The sequence below is a fragment of the Urtica dioica genome, chromosome 8 (genome assembly GCF_054948205.1).
Source record: "Urtica dioica subsp. dioica isolate 48M chromosome 8, U.dioica_male_clone48M_v1_H2, whole genome shotgun sequence".
NCBI lineage: Eukaryota > Viridiplantae > Streptophyta > Magnoliopsida > Rosales > Urticaceae > Urtica > Urtica dioica.
Window position 1 is genome coordinate 4976131 of NC_142763.1, and position 20840 is coordinate 4996970.

At 32.6% G+C, this 20840-nt stretch overlaps 1 long non-coding RNA gene across 1 annotated transcript; it reads right to left on the reverse strand.

Moving 5' to 3' along the window:
* Positions 1-4164: 4164 nt before the first annotated feature.
* On the reverse strand, positions 4165-9055 carry LOC149387496 (uncharacterized). Its single transcript, XR_016300502.1, has 13 exons — positions 8938-9055; positions 8263-8399; positions 7545-7657; positions 7122-7208; positions 6787-7043; positions 6526-6628; positions 6301-6433; positions 6168-6214; positions 5984-6054; positions 5597-5650; positions 5469-5507; positions 4681-5106; positions 4165-4463 (listed from the first exon to the last, which is right to left on the reverse strand). It is a non-coding gene; the product is annotated as an uncharacterized LOC149387496 (long non-coding RNA).
* Positions 9056-20840: the final 11785 nt, after the last annotated feature.

Here is a 20840-nt window from a genome sequence, read left to right on the forward strand (position 1 = left end):
AATTACAAAATTTAGTTTATGACTTAAAAAAATCGATCATATGACAATATACCAATCTGTTTGAACTAAAATACTATGGGTCTATTAAGTGAATAACCATATTTATAATTTGACATTGTTAAATAGCCAATAATTCGTAAATCTTAGGTAAATAGTCACTTTCATATATTTATGAGATTTGTAACTAATTAGGCCACTTTAAACATGTGATTTTGGATCTAACCTACGTTTGACAATTTTTAGCGATATAACCAAATGGCTTATGTGGTAATAATTAAGGTCTGATTTGCCCTTATTTATTAACAAATTCGTCACTTTCTCTCTCCTATTTTTTTTCAAATAATTTTTTTTGCATCAAAACTTCAAAAATTTGTATCTTTCTCATACGAACTCGAAATTAAGTGATTTCAGATTCTACAAATTCGTGGCGTCGAGATCTTCAAAAATAGACCCATTGTGTTTGATGAAAAATTATGTTTAATGCATCATATTTACGTTTCCATTTATTTTTTTGATAATTTCAAAAAATTTCAGTTATTTTCATATTTAAGGTAGTAACATGATTTTTCTACATCTATGGTATTAAATATGATTTTTCATCAAACACAATGGATTTGAAGATTTCGGCGTCACGAATCCGTAGGATTTAGAATCACTCAATTTCGACTTCATGTGAGATAGATATAGGTTTTTGAAGTTTTTATGTAAAAAAAAAGTGTTGGAAAAAAGTATGAGAGATAAAATGACGAATTTGTTAATAAATAAAGGCAAATCATATCTTAATTATTGCCACATGAACCCGTTGGCTGACTATTTTGCTACACTGCCCTATATTTATGTACGTAAATTTTAGGTAAATAGTCACTTCTATTTATTAAACCACGTTATCTCTTTATGGTTATTTACCTAAGATTTACGAAACGTTCGTTATATATCAATTCCAAATATTTTAGTTGGCTATTTAACTAATTTTTTGAAATATTATTATGTTAATTTGAAGGACAAAGCCAGGGGGCTAATTTGAAAAAAAATATAATTTCATGGGAGCTAATAATTTGTAAATATTTTGGGTAAAAAAATGTACACTTTCTTAAAAATAATCTAAAAGTGTAAAAAAAAATTTGAGGGAGACTTGAGCTTTCCTCTGTTTACTGTAAAACATATGTAAATTTTGAATAATACTCTTCAATTTATGGATCACGCAAAATAAAACATATGTAAATTTTGTAAGACAGAAGATAATCCTAAATTTTAGAAGATTTAATGAAAGTAAACATAAATTATACGAAAATTTGAGCGGCCATCTTAATAGTATAGAAAGAGTAAATTTTAACTCCAAAATCATATCTTGTTGGTTGAGATATTGCATCTTATGTTAACAAACAATTGATAGTATAAAATACAAATCCTATGCATACCCTATTAAGATTTTCAGACACGGTTTTTTTCCCTTATTTTTTTAGAATAGCAATTTTCAATATGATCCTTAAAAGTTATAAATTAAAGAGTAAATGCCGGTAAAAATACCTATTGTTTTCGGTTACATCTCTTGATTTTGTGTTGCCGTTACTACAAACACCAATTTTATGGTCAGAATATAACGGCTCATTAAAACAAATAAATGAAAAACAAATAAATTGAATTAAAAGAGAGTTCTCATTAACACAAAGAGCCAGAATTCAAAAAAAAAAAAAAAAAAAAAAAGAGCGCGACGAACATAAATTCCCAAATCGAAAACCATAAATTCTCAAATTTCGACAATGGAGGAAGAGTCACAACCAGTCGACGTTGAAGATGCCGAGCTCGTAGAGGAAGAGTATCGCGACCAGGGAGAGCACGTAGATGATTTGCAGAACACGAAGGAGCCTCAACAATGGTGGGCCGCCGTGAACTAGGTCTGTAACGACGTCGGAGGGGAGAACTCTGATGGATATAGGGATGAGAGTGACCTTGAAAGCTTGCATAGCGACGGTGACGAAGATGACGAGGTCAATCAGACGAGGAAGACGAGCAAGGAGTTCAACCCGCGTGGAAGTCTTTCCAATTTCAAGTTTGTCATAGGTATGGAATTTCTCACAATGGACCATCTGAGGAAGATACTGAAAGAGGAGTTCATAAAATTTAACAGGGAAATGAAGTACATTTTTAACGACTCGAAACGAGTCAGAGCCAAATGTCTAGGGCTAGGGTGCAAATGGGTTTTGTATGCTAGAGTTCTGAATTCGGACAAGAAGACGGTGATGATTAATACACTAGTTGATAAGCACGACTGCGGTATTGTCTTCGATAACAAGCACGTGACAAGTACCTGGCGTGCCAATCACTTCTTGGAGGAATTCAGGCTCAACCCGAATTTGGACTATAAGAATTTCAAGGAAATAGCTTCTGCGGCAAAGTACTGCAATGTGTCATCGAATGTGTTCTACAAAGCAAAGAAGGCAGTGCTTTAGAGGGATCAGTGTGTGACCAGTACTGGATTCTGGATGATTATTGCAAGCAACTAACAGCAACAAATCCAGGTTCCACTGCTCTATTGAAAACAACTATGGATAATCTCTCTGCCGAGAATGTGAAAAGAATGAATCGGAAGACCAGACAGAACACAAGGGCAAAAGAGTCGCAACCAAGCTCTTCACAGCCTAGCTTACTTTAAGCTTTTGACATTTAAGGCATTTTTTTGTGCAACTAAAACCAAAACAGTTTAGGCCTTTGTTTATGTATTTTCATGTCTCTGTTTAGGCCTTTTTTTGTGCAACTAAAACCAAAACAATTTAGGCCTATGTTTATGCCTTTTAATGTCTCTGTGTAGCATACTTGTTTAGGCCTTCTTTTGTTCAAATATTGTGGTTGTTAATGCCCCTTATATTATTGGCATTTTTCTCTGATTACACAAGCATATCAGAACACACGCATTACACAAGCATTTTATGATTACATTAATACCAATTCTGATTACACAAGCATATCAGAACACATGCTTTTTAGTTCACACCAGAAGCACACACATTAAACACCCAAACTATGATTAAACACACACATCATAATTGAACATACTCGAAGCTTTTTAGTTCACAAAAGAAGCACACACATGATACCAAAAAACATACAAAACATCATCACACATGCTATCCTTGTTCCAAAATAATTCCATGTTATCCTAGTCGATATTTGTTCTGCGTGCTTCTCCAATTCCAATTCCAGGTTGTCTAACGCTTGATATGCTTGCTTCTTCTCCAATTCCAACTCATTTATACGTCTAAGTAGACCTGGAATTATCTCCTTCGATGGGTAGCACATTTCAGGGTCAATCCAGAAAAACTTCGTGCACCCACCTTCACTCTAACAAACGAAAAAATAGACCACATTCAGTGTCAATCCAACCAGAAATCACAAGCACAAAATGACCATAAAAAAACTTACAGCTTTCTTGTAGCAGCTACTGAATCTCCTGTCGGGGTTCAAGTTAGTCCATGACGTTCTCTGAACCAATGGAACACCACACTTGCAAGTCCCCTCGGCTCTGGACGAAAAAGTGGAAGTCGTGAGAAATTGGTCTCCTCTTTTATGCGATTCTCGTGGTCGACTCGATGCGCGATTCGAGCTTCTGCTGCTACATGTAGACGACGACGAAAATTGATGCTCATTCATTATCGCGGAGAAGAAATATAATCAGAAGAGAAATTGAATCGGAAGAGAAAAACCTAGGGTTTTCAAATTCGGGAACAATTTGATTTGGGATTTATATTTAGTTTTTTCCCCTTTTATAATCGAATTATTTGTTTACAATTTAACCCAATTCATTTCACTTCGATACATGTGGACTTCTGTTACACTAAACGGTTCTTGTAGTAACGGCAACACAAAATCAAGAGATTAGGTAGTTTTCCCGTGGAAAAAAAAGTTTAGGTAGCAAACTGGATGTAACCGAAAACAATAGGTATTTTTACCGGCATTTACTCTAAATTAAAACAACAAGTTGTCATTATTTACCTACCCTCTTTTTCAAGCCCTTTTTAGTTAGACCGAGAAGCAATAATAATTTGAAAGTGCCTTTCTGATGTAGCGGGGTAGTGGAAAGGATAAACATATATATATATATATATATATATATATATATATATATATATACTAGGATGTAGGACGTGCTTCGCACGTGGTGATTATAGATATAAATTGGTAAATTTATTTTTGAGTAGTGTTATGGCTTTAATACATGTTGTTAAAGAGTTTTACCAATATTTATCAAAGTAAAATTCAATTGAAAAATAATATGAAATTGTAAGAGATAATACTCCATAATAGACCGTGGGAGTAAAGTAAAATCAAATTCAATAAGAGATAATAGATTTTGATTCCTCGTCTCTAGAATTTTCGATCTTGATCAACCTCCTCTTCCGCAAAGCCATACACAATGAGTTTGGCGGCCGAATATGGTGCAAGAGCTACTTGTTTCTTAACGCAATCTACAAGCATCATTGTAATGTGGAAAAAGCATTAGTACCATGATCTTCTAAATAATTATGAACTTTAAATTATTTGCTTCATTGCTTTACACTTGAATTTTGATGAGATTAACCACTTCGTCATTATACGGAAAATATAGTATACTTACAAATAGTAGAGTGATTAATTTGTGAACATCAAAATGAATAAATATTTTGTGAAAAAAAAAAAACTTGCCTCTGTTGAGTTCAAATCTTGTTGGATATGCAAAGCTAGAACATGCTCAACGTCATTACAAGTTGTTTAACTTCTTTACAATCAAAAGAAACCTAAAAAATAATTAATAACACAAAGAGTAGACTTCAATGCTTCAACACACATATGAGTTACTCAACTCAAAAGTTCACATAAAACATTTGAATTTTATTTTAAGGTATAAAAAAAATATGAGTTCTAAATATCGAATATGAACACAAACGAGCAAACAAATCTCATACAAATTCAACAAAAACGAACATAGACTAATTGAACCGAATTAACATCTATAAGCATTCAAAATTCATCTAGGACAAAGGCCGAACCGAGATTGTAGACAGTCGAGTCTTATGCTTCTCTTACAAACTTTATGACACTCGAGTCTGTTGATTTCTCAAATGAACATAGCTGCAAAACACCGATTTAAATTTAGTTAAAAATAGCCCATTTTCGAGATAATTAAATGATTATTTTCACGTACAAATTAAATTGGGCCTCTTGTAATGTAATTGTGACATGTCTAATATACTTAAAGCAAAATTTGTGTCCAGAATTTGTTTCATGGTCGAAAATTCAGGATGATTGGCAGCAATAATAGCTTTGCACATGTTTATGATATTCGTATAATAAAATAAATAAATAAATAAATAAGTGAGTAAGTAAAAAATGAACCGTAAAACACATTAGACTAATGGTTGGATAGCAAGTCCACGCTAGGACAGGTGACTTGAAGACCACAAAATAAATTTAAAGAACTATATAATACTCACAGTAGGCGCGGTTGGGGTAGCAGCATTGACATCGTTTTCCTGGATAAAAAATAAAGATAATGTAAAACTTGAATAGGCATAACCGACATGCATATCTACACATAAAGCTGTGTGGTTAGTTTTCTTACCTTTGAGATGGGATAGAGTATTTACCAGACAGCAAACTATGACCCAACTTTGTTCTGCCAGAAAATATAAAGCCACATTATGTACATTGCATATCAGGAAAGCACAAGTCTAACTACTTAGACAGTTCTGGTACTACTCCAACAACTAAGAGAATTTCTAGGGGGTTGTTTTCTTTCAAGAGGCGTTATGGGAGAGGCTTAATCGTTCTATCACCATTTGGCGTTCAGCTTTATGTTAAGATTTTATTCCTTTTCTTTGTCAGGTCTCACTCCAGATTGGTGTTAGCACATTTTAAGGCTTGTTTCTATCTCTGCTGGTTTTTTCGAGTTATTCTTATTAAAATTAATTTAGAGTTCAAAATAAAATAAAATATGCTAGCGGCTTACAGCTGCATATTCAGGTCTGCAGTTCGATCAGTCGGAGCAATCTCAAAAGCCCTTTTCAAATCTTGTAGTATCTGATAATGTGAAAAAGAAGCAAAAAAATATTTAGTCATCTAGCATTACAGAGTTCACAAAGTGATGCGTGATTTTTGTCAAGTTGGACCCAAGGTAGAAGTCGAAAACTAACCGTGTGTAGTTGAGAACACAACTTGCATAGTTTCTGCCAGATAGCAACTGCAGAGAAAAGAAAAAATTTGAATACATATAATGATAGCGAACAAACAAAATAGACCAAAACAAGTTTGATTAAGCAACATTACCTATTTCCAAGATTGACAAGTTCAGTGTAACCCGGTCCGCAGATTAGTTTCACATCTCCCCTCTTTCTTGAATTCGGTCCCCATCAAAATTGGTGTTCTTGTCGAGCTCTCTTTCAGCAGTAGTCATTTCTGTCTGGAAACAAGAATGTGAATAGCAAAACTTTTTTAAGTATTAAGAGTAATAAGAGGCTGAGAATAGCAAAAGGACTCGTTATTTTTTTTTACCAAGATAACATTTACAAACTCAAGGCATGTTGAAATAAAATCGGGTAAAAGCAGGAATCGATCTATGACGCTATCATCCTCTGGGTACGAGTTAACAGTTCACCTGCCAGAGTATGTTACCCATCATTAAATCTACAAGTACAAACCTTCAAAAATTGACTAATACTTAACATACTCAACCATATACTTGCCTATTAAGCTGCTAAGGCGATTTCCCACAAAAATTATTGATATTATAAGTTAATCACTCCAATATATTACCTGCTCCTTTTAATTCAGCAGTGATCGTTCCCAACTTTACAGCAAGAGAATATCTTGTTTCTTTGTAATGTTCGACAACATGGTTGTTGCTACCAGTTCCGTCCCAATTTTTCCGTCCGCAAAGTATCATTCCGTCGGTGAGATTTAGCCAGAGATTCTCTGTTTTTTCGCACTTGGTGTACTTCCACCCTGACGGAGGAACTATAACACCTTTCGGCACCCTTGGCCAGTAGGATCGCATCAACTGCCAGCCTTACCTACAGTATCGTGTTAGGACCTTAGGGGTAGTATCGTAATTAGAGATTAATAGGTGCTTAAGCAATTGCTTGTAATACCTTGAGAGGCAAATATTGAGTGAAAATTGGGATGTTTCCCTTGAGAGAGACCAAGCTTCTCGAAAGCTTGTAATACCTTGCATTTTTCTATTTTGTGGGAAATGGAAAGTTCAGGGTCTTATCATATTGATACCCGAATCATATTAGATGGTATTTAAAAGGAGGAGATGAGTCTAGGTCTGGATATTTTTAAAGATTCATAAAAAGGGGTATATTACTTATCGAGCCCCTTGGTCGGTCTCTAAGAAGGGAAGATCACATGAATCAAACTATGGATTTTTCGATGGTTTATAATAGCAACCACGCAAGTAATCAAAAGGCACCGAGAAAAAGGTCATGCTGATAAGAGAGTTTATGAATTTATTAATTTGAAGGCCTCCATAAATTATTTCAAAATCTCAGATACTGAGAGAAAATAAGTACCTTCTCTGGTAACTCCACCGAAGGAAATGGAAGGCTAACATAATCGGGCAATATGACTATATTGTACGCATCTTCATACTCAATTTCATTGTTGTCGAACCCACCGTCCAAGCCTACAAATCGTAATGTAAGTATCGTAGCATTCTATCCAATTATAAGAGATATTAACCAGCACACAAAAGACAATATTCAGCCTAAATCCGCATAAAAAATCTGCATCTATATCTTTTAAATACTTGGCCCGTAAATCATATATTTATGGCTTACTGACAAACTGCACAGAAACCATAGGCATCAAAGTTTGCTGATTCGAAAAAAACTCATTATCCATGATACATTAGCTTAAAACAGTCATAATAGATGTTCATATGACCATTCATTACCAGTTTTCACCAAAAGAATCATAATTAATAAGTTAAGTTGCACACTTGCACTTTTAAGGAATAAACCTTGAACCCTTTCTTAATTTATCAATGTTAGAATCAGAGTCTTTAGATATCAGCAAATATAAAGCAATGGCAATTTTACAATTTTTTAGAAGAAAAAACACCAACAGCCTATCGTGCCAGTAATTCAAAATAATGATGTAACTCCATAAACCACACTCCAAAATAGAATGGATCTAATGTCTAAAAAGCCTGAGAACTCGAACCATTTTTTTTATAACAAAAGCTTAAGAACTCTAACATGGCCATATAAAGTGCCCTCGATAACATACCTATAGCCAACAAAGTAGGTTTTTTCAGAGGCCTGTCCTCAGGAGCCAACTTCTTTGATTGTCTTATGTGCAAGTAAACAGGGTTTCCAGTCTTTTCATAGTTCCAACCAACACATTCCTATCCGAAAGCAAGAAACCTACATGTCGATAAACAAATCACCTTCTGATGTATGAATTTCAATTAAAAAAAATTAGAAATTCAAATTTCAAACCATACAAATCCTCAAAAAGAATATTAGATCGAAGTCCCTTTTTTCCTACATGCATAAGCTTCCAATCATTCATAAAAGCAAGGGGCAATACAATACCCAGAAAAAAATTAAAATAGAATAATATTTTGAAATATAGACTTCGAAAATTGCTTAAAAGATCATTCAACTCACTAAAACTCAACTTTGTTTTCTATGGATCATTAGAAACCGAAAGCGAAATAAAAAGAAAAAAAGTGAAATTACAAAGCCATGTCTCAACATTAAATTCGCTGGATAAGTATTACACTGAACCCGCACTTCTCAACTTGTATGTTAACGAAGCCGTACAACCCAAACGAACGGTTACAAAGTAAGAAAAAAAAACGGTTTGTATTCAAAGTGAGGTGTAACAGTAATTTCGTAATTGACTTAAGACGACGAGACATAAACGGGGACTCGAGATGATGAAACAAAGAGAGCGTACCGTGAAGAGTAGCGGAGACGATGAACACCGGTGATGTCGCGCTAGGCAGAGTGTTTCGCTGGCGGCGAGGGAAGAAGAACAAATGATAGAAGAAAGAGAAGAGACGCGTTAACAACAAACTCGCAAACCAGCGGTTGCGACTTAAAAAAAAATAAATCGGTTTGTATAAAGAGTTGGCTGACGTGGCATGTTTTAATTGGATAAAACCTTATGAACAGTGATTTCGGATTTACACTTATTCTATTTTAATAGATATATCATTAGTATGTATATATTACTAACTACTAATAAAACGAATTTTGATTACAAAATATCTAGGATTTATAATATTAATATTTTCTATTAAAAACTGATAACTAATCTGCATCTCTTTCCATCAAATCAAACAAAGGAATTTTACACGTTCTCTTAATAAGATCCGGTGGTGTATGGCAAGGATCCATAGCTCAAATGAAAAATACTAAACACGTACGAGATTCTAGTGAATCGCAATCTAATCGATTCTGGTTTATCTTTTTCTATTATTGTCTGAGATCCTCTTTGGATTTAGTGTAGTTGATGGTGGTAGGTAAATCATATTGTAACTTTTTTCTATTTTAATTAAAGTAACTTTTCTTATTAAAAAATGGTGGTAAGTAAATTATAGATCAGTCTGTTTCTATATTAATACATAGGATCATCTCCAAACCAAAATCTAAAAAACACAATTTTTTGTACTCTAAAATGCAGATCACATCAAACATGTATACATTTGATTCAAAATTTAATAAGTAATATCATACAAAAATACAAGATTTTTTTTATCCATGTGATTTCATGTTATTCATTTATTTTATAGTTCGTTTGTAATCAATGTAATTATTACTTTTTATCAAATATCAAGATTAATTATTTATATCAAATTAGAATAAACTAAAATAATTATTTATGTAATTTTGTGATAAATTCATATAATTACACACAAAATATATAATTATAAGTTTATAACTAGTATAATGGTTGATTAAATTATTATTATATTATTAAAAGTGAAATTTGTTGTAACTAGCCAAATTTGTCATTCGTATTAGGGGAATAGCCCAAGTTTCATTTTATTAAGCAAATAGCCCATATTTTCGGCTCAGATCATAACGCCCTTGGTAAATTCGCGAATAGGTTAATTTAATTAACCTACTGGAGTGAGTCAGGTTAATTAATTAACTTATTGGTTGAATATTAGTTTAGGTTTTGATTTTTTTGTGAGTAAAGTTAATTTACTAAATGATTGAATTCGGAATTAGGTTAATATTTAATTGAATGCTTTTAATATCAATTGACTTAAGTTATGATTTTTGTAAATTTTTTGTAAATTTCAAATCATTCACGAACCAGTTAATTAATTAACCTAACTCACTCCTGTAGGTTAATTAAATTAACCGATTCGCGAATTTACAAAGTGCCTCTCCTCAATCCCCTCCATCGCCGCCGATTTTCTCTCCGCCACCGATTCCTCTCCCCCCGCCGATTTTCGAGTCAATCTGAGCCTAAATTTACTCACAAAAAAATTCAGAACCTAATCTAATTTTTTCAACCAATAAGTTAATTTAATTAACCTAACTCACTCCAGTAGGTTAATTCAATTAACTTATCGCGAATTTGGGGGTTTTAGGGTTCGTTCCTGGCAATCTCAACGCAGACCAAGTCAACCATGGCGCTGATCGTCGTTTCAATGGCGATCCTCTCTCTGTCGTCAACTCAGAAGACGTCGTCGCCTCCGTCGCTGACTCCGACGTCGGCTCCGACGCCGAGCAGGAGTTCGTGAACCTCACTGAGCTCCTCAGCGTGGCCGGACCGTTCAAGACGTTCCTCGGCCACCTGATCTCGACGAAGGTCATCGAAACGGTACAGAATCAGGCCAACGACACGGAGGAGGGAGTGACGATCTTCATCCCGAAGGACTCGGCGTTCTCGTCGCAGAAGAATATGCTGGAGAGAGAGAGAGAGAGAGAGAGAGAGAGTTGTGTGAAAGGGTAATTTAGGTAGTTTAGATTAGTTGGGCTATTCCCTTAATTAAATGAAACTTTGGCTATTCTCTTAATATCAGTAGGTTGATTTGGCTAGTTAGCAAAATAGCCCTTATTAAAATCTCATTTCAAAATGGAGTGGAATAAATAGTGAAACTTTATATTTGGAGTTTCACTATTCTCTCATTCTATAATAGAGTAAGAAATGAAATTGCATTGGAACAAAGCAATTTCATTTGTCACTTCTCACTCCATTATGAAGTGGGTTGAAAATTTCCTAGAGAGTTTTTTTTTTCAAAAATAATATATAAATAGTTAATCACCATTAATCTCTCCATTTTTACGAATGTAATACTTAACCCTTTAATACTACTATTTTGAGTTCCAGCAAAAAAACAAAAAAAATGAGCATTTTGATCTCTGAATTATTGATATTGTAGCATTTGGTCCTCTTTATAGATTTTTTTTCAATGGAACAACTTAAATACATTACAAATTAAAATTTCTTTTTAATTTTCTAAGGGAAACTAATTAAATTATATTTTGACCTAAAAAAACTTGTAAATTTAAACAATATTGGGCTTTTGGAAATTATATTTTAAAATATTATACATTTTAAAATTATAAACAAGTAATTATAATTTGTAGATATGTTTTAAGTTGTTTACGTATAGAATTTTATTAAAATAAATTATTTTTAAAGGACCAATTACTATAAAATTAATAGTTTAGGATCGAAGTGCTCCATAAAAATATTTGATACCAAATAGTCGCACATCCAACCACTAGATCAATTGCAACGACTTCGTTGAGTCATAAAGGATCAACTTGCAAGCTCTCTCTCTCTCTATATTGATCACCAAATGACTTCAAATTGGAGATATGAGTTCACTTTTGATCGTCATCGCGAAGAAAAAGGAGGGAATTTGTAGAAATTTACCTCGAGTTGAGCTTTGGCGGTGATGATGCGGAAGAGCATCGTTGCAGAGAGAGACACCGTGGCGGTCGGGTCAGCGACGTCAGTGAATCATTCTGGAATTGTTGGTTGGTCTGTATTTTTATATTTGAGAAACCCCTTTCTTAAGTAAATTGTTCTCTTTTTAACTACTGTTTAGCATATTTTAGATGCTTGGTCATGATAGCCTTAAGGGTCGCTGCACACTGTTATTATCACCGTTGCCGTTGTGCTCTTTTACATGTGTTATGAGGAGAGCAGATCGGAGGCGGTGGAGATGTGGAAGAGCAGAGTTTTGAAGGCACCGCGTGGAGGTGATCGGGCAAGCGCAAGAATTTTTTAAAACTTTTTTAATCTTCAAAAACCTCCTTTAAATCTGAAAAAGCTCTATTTTTTCTACAGTTTTTAAGAGGGCCTTGAACTTTTATCTATCCACCATTATTTTCAATCTTATTTAAAAAAAATTATGGTCTATGGCTTTTTAAACCCGTCTGAGCCATTATGCATATAGAAACTCGTCTCTTGCAAAGCTTGCCTGGTCATGATCGCCTTAAGGGTCGGTGCACACTGTTATCATCACCGTTGAGGCTCTTTTCTACATGTGTTGTGAGGAAAGTGGAAGCGGAGGCGGTGATGATGCGAAGGGCAGTGTTGTAGCGTACCATAGGGGCGATCGAGCCAGCGCATCGATTTTTTAAAATATTTTATCTATAAAAACCTTTTTTAATCTGAAAATGCTCTATTAAAAAATTTGCTCACTATTAATTACGCATTATCTTCAACAGCCCCCAAAATTAATGGGTTTTACAAAGCAAACTAAAGGATCTTTGACCCACGTTCTTCTCTTCTCTCCGAAGTTCTGATCGGTGGGTTTCGTTCTTAACTTATGAACGGTTCGTTCCTTTTCAATGGATGGCCCTTGGGTTTACTTAACCTGAGCTCGGTGCTGGATTCCTCTTTATGCTCGGGAGTCCGACTATTCTACTCGGTGTCCGACTAATTTATCCCGTAACAGTATTACTCACACCGTTTCATTTTGGTGTCTTGTCCATAGAGAACGAAATACATTATTACAGCAATGATATTTTAACAAACAAAAGATTTTGAAGTATATATATATATATATATATATATATATTGCGTATACTTAGCTGAGAAAGAGATGGAAGATATATAATTTTAGCATATAATGTGAAAACTCCAAATGTGCTTTAATTTACTAATCATGCAAGTAAATTTATTATAATTATTTAGTGAAATTTTATGGTCACGTTCATTCATGTTACGTGTGAGTTTATGAATAATACATTATATTAGTTCAAACACTAATTACAAAATTTAGTTTATGACTTAAAAAAATCAATCATATGACAATACCGCAAACTGTTTGAACTAAAATATTATGGGTCTATTAGGTAAATAACCACATTTACAATTTGATATTGTTAAATAGTCAATGTTTCGTAAATCTTAAGTAAATATTCACTTTCATATATTTACGTACGTAAATTTAAGGTAAATAGTCACTTCTATTTATTAAATCACGTCATTTTTATGGTTATTTTTCTAAGATTTACGAAACGTTAGTTATATATCAATTCCAAATATTTTAGTTGGCTATTTAACTAATTTTTTGAAATATTATTATGTTAATTTGAAGGACAAAACCAGGGGGCTAATTTGAAAAAAAAATATAATTTCATGGGAGCTAATAATTTGTAAATATTTGGGTAAAAAAGTGTACATTTTCTTAAAAATGAGCTAAAAGTGCAAAAAAAAATTGAGGGAGACTTGAGCTTTCCTCTGTTTACTTTACTGTAACTCCGTCCATATATATATATATATGGATCACGCAAAATAAAACATATGTAAATTTTTGTAAGACAGAAGAAGACAACGTGTTTAATCCTAAGTAAATCTTAAGTAAATATTCACTTTCATATATTTACGTACGTAAATTTAAGGTAAATAGTCACTTCTATTTATTAAATCACGTCATTTTTATGGTTATTTTTCTAAGATTTACGAAACGTTAGTTATATATCAATTCCAAATTAATGTTTCGTAAATCTTAAGTAAATATTCACTTTCATATATTTACGTACGTAAATTTAAGGTAAATAGTCACTTCTATTTATTAAATCACGTCATTTTTATGGTTATTTTTCTAAGATTTACGAAACGTTAGTTATATATCAATTCCAAATATTTTAGTTGGCTATTTAACTAATTTTTTGAAATATTATTATGTTAATTTGAAGGACAAAACCAGGGGGCTAATTTGAAAAAAAATATAATTTCATGGGAGCTAATAATTTGTAAATATTTGGGTAAAAAAGTGTACATTTTCTTAAAAATGAGCTAAAAGTGCAAAAAAAATTGAGGGAGACTTGAGCTTTCCTCTGTTTACTTTACTGTAACTCCGTCCATATATATATATATATATATATATGGATCACGCAAAATAAAACATATGTAAATTTTTGTAAGACAGAAGAAGACAACGTGTTTAATCCTAAATTTTAGAGGATTTAATGAAAATAAACATAAATTATACGAAAATTTGGGCGGCCAGTTTTTTTTTTTTTAAGGCAGCTTTGCTGCAGTAGGGATTGAACCCACGACCTCCACACAGGAGGTGGTGTAGAATTACCACTAGGCTATCCTAGGTACCACTGGGCGGCCAGCTTAATAGTATAGAAAGAGTAAATTTTATCTCCAAAATCATATCTTGTTGGTTGAGATATTGCATCTTATGTTAACAAACACTTGATAGTATAAAATACAAATCCTATCCATACCCTATTAAGATTTTCAGACACCGGTTTTTTCCCCTTATTTTTTTAGAATAGCAATTTTCAATATGATCCTTAAAAGTTATAATAAATTAAAACAACAAGTGGTTATTATTTACCTACCCTCTTTTTCAAGCCCTTTTTAGACTGAAAAGCAATAATAATTTGAAAGTGTCTTTCTGGTGTAGCGGGGTAGTGGAAAGGATAAACATGTATATATATCATTAGTACGTATATATTACTAACTACTAATAAAACTAATTTTGATTACAAAATATCTAGGATTTATAATATTAATATTTTCTATTAAAAACTGATAACTAATCTGCATCACTTTCCATCAAATCAAACTTAAAGGAAATTTACACGTTCTCTTAATAAGATCCGGTGGTGTATGGCAAGGATCCATAGTTCAAATGAAAAACACTAAACACGTACGAGATTCTAGTGAATCGCAATCTAATCGATTCTGGTTTATCTTTTTCTATTATTGTCTGAGATCCGCTATGGATTTAGTGTAGTTGATGGTGGTAGGTAAATCATATTGTAACTTTTTTTCTATTTTAATTAAAGTAACTTTTCTTATTAAAAAATGGTGGTAGGTAAATCATAGATCAGTCTGTTTCTATATTAATATATAAGATCATCTCCAACCCAAAATCTAGAAAACACAATTTTTTGTACTCTAAAATGCAGATCACATCAAACATGTATACATTTGATTCAAAATTTAATAAGCAATATCATACAAAAATACAAGATTTTTTTTATCCATATGTGATTTCATGTTATTCATTTTATAATTCGTTTGTAATCAATGTAATTATTACTTTTTTTTTTATCAAATATCAAGATTAATTATTTATATAAAATTAGAATAAATTAAAATAATTATATATGTAATTTTGTGATAAATTCATATAATTACACACAAAATATATAACTATAACTAGTATGGTTATTGATTATATTATTATTATATTATTAAAATCTCATTTCAAAATGGAGTGGAATAAATAGTGAAATTTTGAGTTTCACTATTCTCTCATTCTATAATAGAGTGAGAAATGAAATTACATTGGAACAAAAACAATTTCATTTTGTCACTTCTCACTCCATTATGAAGTGGATTGGAAATTTCCTAAAGAGTTTTTTTTTTCAAAAATAATATATAAATAGTTAATCACCATTAACCTCTCCATTTTTACGAATGTAATACTTAACCCTTTAATACTACTATTTTGAGTTCCAGCAAAAATAAAATTGAGTATTTTGATCTCTGAATTATTGATATTGTAGCATTTGGTCCTCTTTATAGATTTTTTTCAATGGAATTCCACACAAAAACAACTCAAATACATTACAAATTAAAATTTCTTTTTAATTTTCTAAGGGAAACTAATTAAATTATATTTTGACCTCAAAAAACTTGTAAATTTAAACAATATTGGGCTTTTGAAAATTATATATTAAAATATTATACATTTTAAATTATAAACAAGTGATTATAATTGGTAGATATGTTTTAAGTTGTTTACGTGTAGAATTTTATAAAATTACTATAAAATTAATAGTTTAGGATCGAAGTGCTCCATAAAAATATTTGATACCAAATAGTCGCATATCCAACCAATAGATCAATTGTAACGGCTTCGTTGACTCATAAAGGAGCAACTTGCAAGCTCTCTCTCTCTCTCTCTCTCTCTCTCTCTCTCTACTTATCACCAAATGACTTCAAATTGGAGATATGAGTTCACTTTGATTGTCATCGCGAAGAAAAAGGAGGGAATTTGTATAAATTTATCACGAGTTGAGCTTTTTTTTTTAATGTATACTTATTGCATGGTTAATTTTCTTTTATTGAGGACTTACTTTAGTCACCCATTTGAAACAATTTCCTTATATCATAAGTCGTCAAAATATAAATATTTGAGGCAAATATAAACTTGAACAATTAAAAGCGGAAAAAGTCGTCCTAAATTTTAAGGTAAATCGATTACTTTTCCAGCTTTAGAAGTTACTCGCTATTTATAGAATTTCCTTTTCGAAATCAGTATTCTTGAACTTTAGAATTCACTATTTGGCCTTAGGGTGTTGTTTCGGTTGTGACTTCTGTTTACAACAAAAAGCCTGATTTTCAGGCCCATAATAATTCATAAACCTACGAGTCTACGACTGCTTTTTCGGTGTAATGCTAGTATTGTTGTAATTATCTGGTTTCGTTCTTTTATAGCATTACAAAATCAAATAATTAGCTGTTTAGCCATCTAAAACACTAACAATTTGGATTTAGTCAATCTTTCGTTAATTTTCCGTAAATAGCCATCTTGCTTACGTGGCAGCTTATTAATTGAATTAGTTTTACCTTTTTGTCCTTACGCTATTTTAATCAGGCATTTTTTTAAAAAAATTTCGAATTAAATATTGAAACCGAGTAGGGAAGTTTTCAAATTTGAAATTTGAATTTTGAGCAGATTTTGAAAGTTCTCAGCCATTAATTGTTATGTATTTGGAAATTTTCAACGTTGACTTTAGGTAATTAGTTTCTATTTTCGTTGCAATTCATTAGGTAATTAATTTCGAATTAATTCTTCATTCATTGATATTATTTTGTCTTCCATATATTCATAATTTCCAGAATTTTCGTGCTCAAAATATTTTCAGAATTTTTCAGTTTATTTACACGAGTATACTGTAAATAGGCTTTGTATTTACAGTGAATATACTGTAAATAGGCTTTGTATTTACAGTGAATATACTGTAAATAGGCTTCGTATTTACACGAATATACTGTAAATATTTTTTCTATTTACACGAACATACTATTAATGTGAGCAACAAAAAAAAAAAAAAAAAAAAAAAAAAAAAAAACTGTTCTTCGCGAAGTGACCTCGCCGCCGCGCCGGAATATAACCCTCCGCCTTGCTGTTCCTCCGCCTGCAGCAAACACTCCATGCTCCCTGGTGAAAAAAAGTTTGAGGAAAATTAAAAACAAGTTCCAAAAAGAAGTAGTGTCAAGTGAAAGAATATATTAAAACGAAAAATTGAGTATGAAATTAACTTAATCACGCAGCTGTCTAAATATTTACAAGAAAAGAAACAAATACAAATGAGAGCAGTGTCAAATGTTAATTCTTTTCATTGGGGTGTTGAAACTGGCTTTTATTCGATCTGTTATTATGAAAGTGCTTGAATCGTGAAATGTAAATAATTAAGGCATACATGAAGTTGAGGAAAAATAATTTGGATACCTCATAATGCTGTGATCTGCGATGACGTCCAATTCATTTCAAGTAAATCGAAATTTCAATATATTGAAACGTTGCCTTGCTCTGTGATCTGTGATCTGCGTTTTTTTTTTTTTTTTTTTGGGTTTGTGGCAGCGTTTCCCATTAAAAAGGCTTTTAATTTCCTTACCTTGAATAGCGGGAGCAGTTACTAACATTAATAACTAGTTATTATCCGAATATTTGTTTTAAATGTTTTTATTTTCGGTATGTAAATGGGCGGGAACAATTGAGGTCATTTTGGTATTTTATTATACTGTAAATAAATGGGTGTGGCTATTAACCGAAAATTAACCAAATGATGGCCAAATCCATAATCGCATTTTGCTAGGTGACTATATAGCTATATAACCCTTACAAAATTTTGTTAATATTTTTTTAAGAGATTACCACACATATAATCCTTAAAATATCGCTCAAATATTTTGATTCCATGAATGTTGATTATTGTTGGGCTCTCTAAATATATAAGACATATGAATATTCATATTTTGTAATATAGTCAATCTTTGATAAATTTTAAATAAATAGATGCAAAATTTTATTAATAAAATAGAAAATACATTAATAGTCGTAAATATTCGTTAATAATTATAAATAACCATTACACTCAAATGAAATAAATGAAATGCTTAAAACGTCCAAACAATGATGCATCACTATAATAGCACTATTTATTTAAAATTTATAAAAAATCGACTATTTAGCAAATCTCTAAATTTTGATGGCTTAATTATTCAATTAATTGATTATTCTTTGCGTTTAGGAAATCCGGAATTTATTATTATAAGCTTCAGATTTATAGGATACGGCAGCATCTCTAATCTTACTCCATAGTTTATTTTTGGTTATTTTAACTAAAAAAAACTACTGTAAAGAGTCATATATTTCCTCAAAAAAAAAAAAAAGAGTCATATACGCTTTCTACTTCAATTAACATTTATTATTTTAAAATTTTATCTATCTATCTCGCCTTTACCACACTCACAATTATAATTAAAGCAATATTAAAAAAGATTAGCGAGTCGAGTGCTCTCTATAACAAAAAGAATAGATAAACACCCTATATTAGGGAGAGCTCTCAATTTTATTTTCAAGTTTGTAAAAAAAAAATAACTGCCATTTAAAAGCGTGTGTATTCTATTTTATTTTTAGCAAGTAATTTTTGAAAAGTCTTGGAGAAGAAGTTTGAGATTGGGAATATCATCAAAGCCGATATCACGGACACAACCGTCGTTGGATTAAAAAAAACGTTGCCTTTAATCTAACGGTCTAAATCTCACGCGATTAGCAGAAATCCCAACGGTATGATTTATGATGTTATATATACGGACAGTCCACCCAAACTCACCCGCGTTTCTCAATCTAGGGTTTTGTCATTCTTCATCAATTGTCCCTCTTTTTCCCATCGCCGGAAAGGCCGCCGCAAGGCCAATCGTCACCGTCGAAGAAAGCTCTGCTCGACACCGCGATTCTTCCATCCATCGGCTTTCTTTGGGGATTTCGGATTAGTTCTGTACCCTCTCAGGAACTGTATGTTTTTTTACTGATAAGGTTCGCAACATGGATTCGCAATTGTTTTCTTTCTTGTCTTGTCAACGTCGAAGAATAATTATCATACCAAGATCATAACTATTTATTTTCTCGTTCTCACAGCTTTCTCCTCTGGTGTACGGGAACGGCATGGACGGGCGGTCTAGGGTTTGCGACAACATCGGTATGTAACCTTTCCTTTTTCTTTGAACACAAAGAATGATCCTTTTGATTTTGGAGCTCAGAGTATCAACAGTGAATTTTTTAATTTTTTTTTTCTTATTCTTATTTTGAAAATTGTGGTATGGGCTTCAAAAACCTTTTTTCGCACTAAAACATACGAACGTTCATACACAAAGTAGAATACTACGGCCACAAAGATCGTTACGATGTGTCCCTAGAATTCCATGGTGAGTCTCTTGCTTTGTTGCTGTCCCGACCGCCCTTACGGAATCTATGCACACTGTTATCATCACCGTTGTGGCCATCTATGTATGCTCTTCTACATGCGTTGTGAGCAGAGCCTACTCTTTGGCGGTGATGATGCGGAAGAGCATCGTTGCAGAGACACCGTGGCGGTCGGGTCAGCGACGTCAGTGACTCATTCTGGAATTGTTGGTTGGTCTGTATTTTTATATTTGAGAAACCCCTTTCTTAAGTAAATTGTTCTCTTTTTAACTACTGTTTAGCATATTTTAGATGCTTGGTCATGATAGCCTTAAGGGTCGCTGCACACTGTTATCATCACCGTTGCCGTTGTGCTCTTTTACATGTGTTATGAGGAGAGCAGATCGGAGGTGGTGGAGATGTGGAAGAGCAGAGTTTTGAAGGCACCGCGTGGAGGTGATCGGGCAAGCGCAAGAATTTTTTAAAACTTTTTTAATCTTCAAAAACCTCCTTTAAATCTGAAAAAGCTCTATTTTTTCTACAGTTTTTAAGAGGGCCTTGAACTTTTATCTATCCACCATTATTTTCAATCTTATTTAAAAAAAAAATTATGGTCTATGGCTTTTTAAACCCGTCTGAGCCATTATGCATATAGAAACTCGTCTCTTGCAAAGCTTGCCTGGTCATGATCGCCTTAAGGGTCGGTGCACACTGTTATCATCACCGTTGAGGCTCTTTTCTACATGTGTTGTGAGGAAAGTGGAAGCGGAGGCGGTGATGATGCGAAGGGCAGTGTTGTAGCGTACCATAGGGGCGATCGAGCCAGCGCATCGATTTTTTAAAATATTTTATCTATAAAAACCTTTTTTAATCTGAAAATGCTCTATTAAAAAATTTGCTCACTATTAATTACGCATTATCTTCAACAGCCCCCAAAATTAAT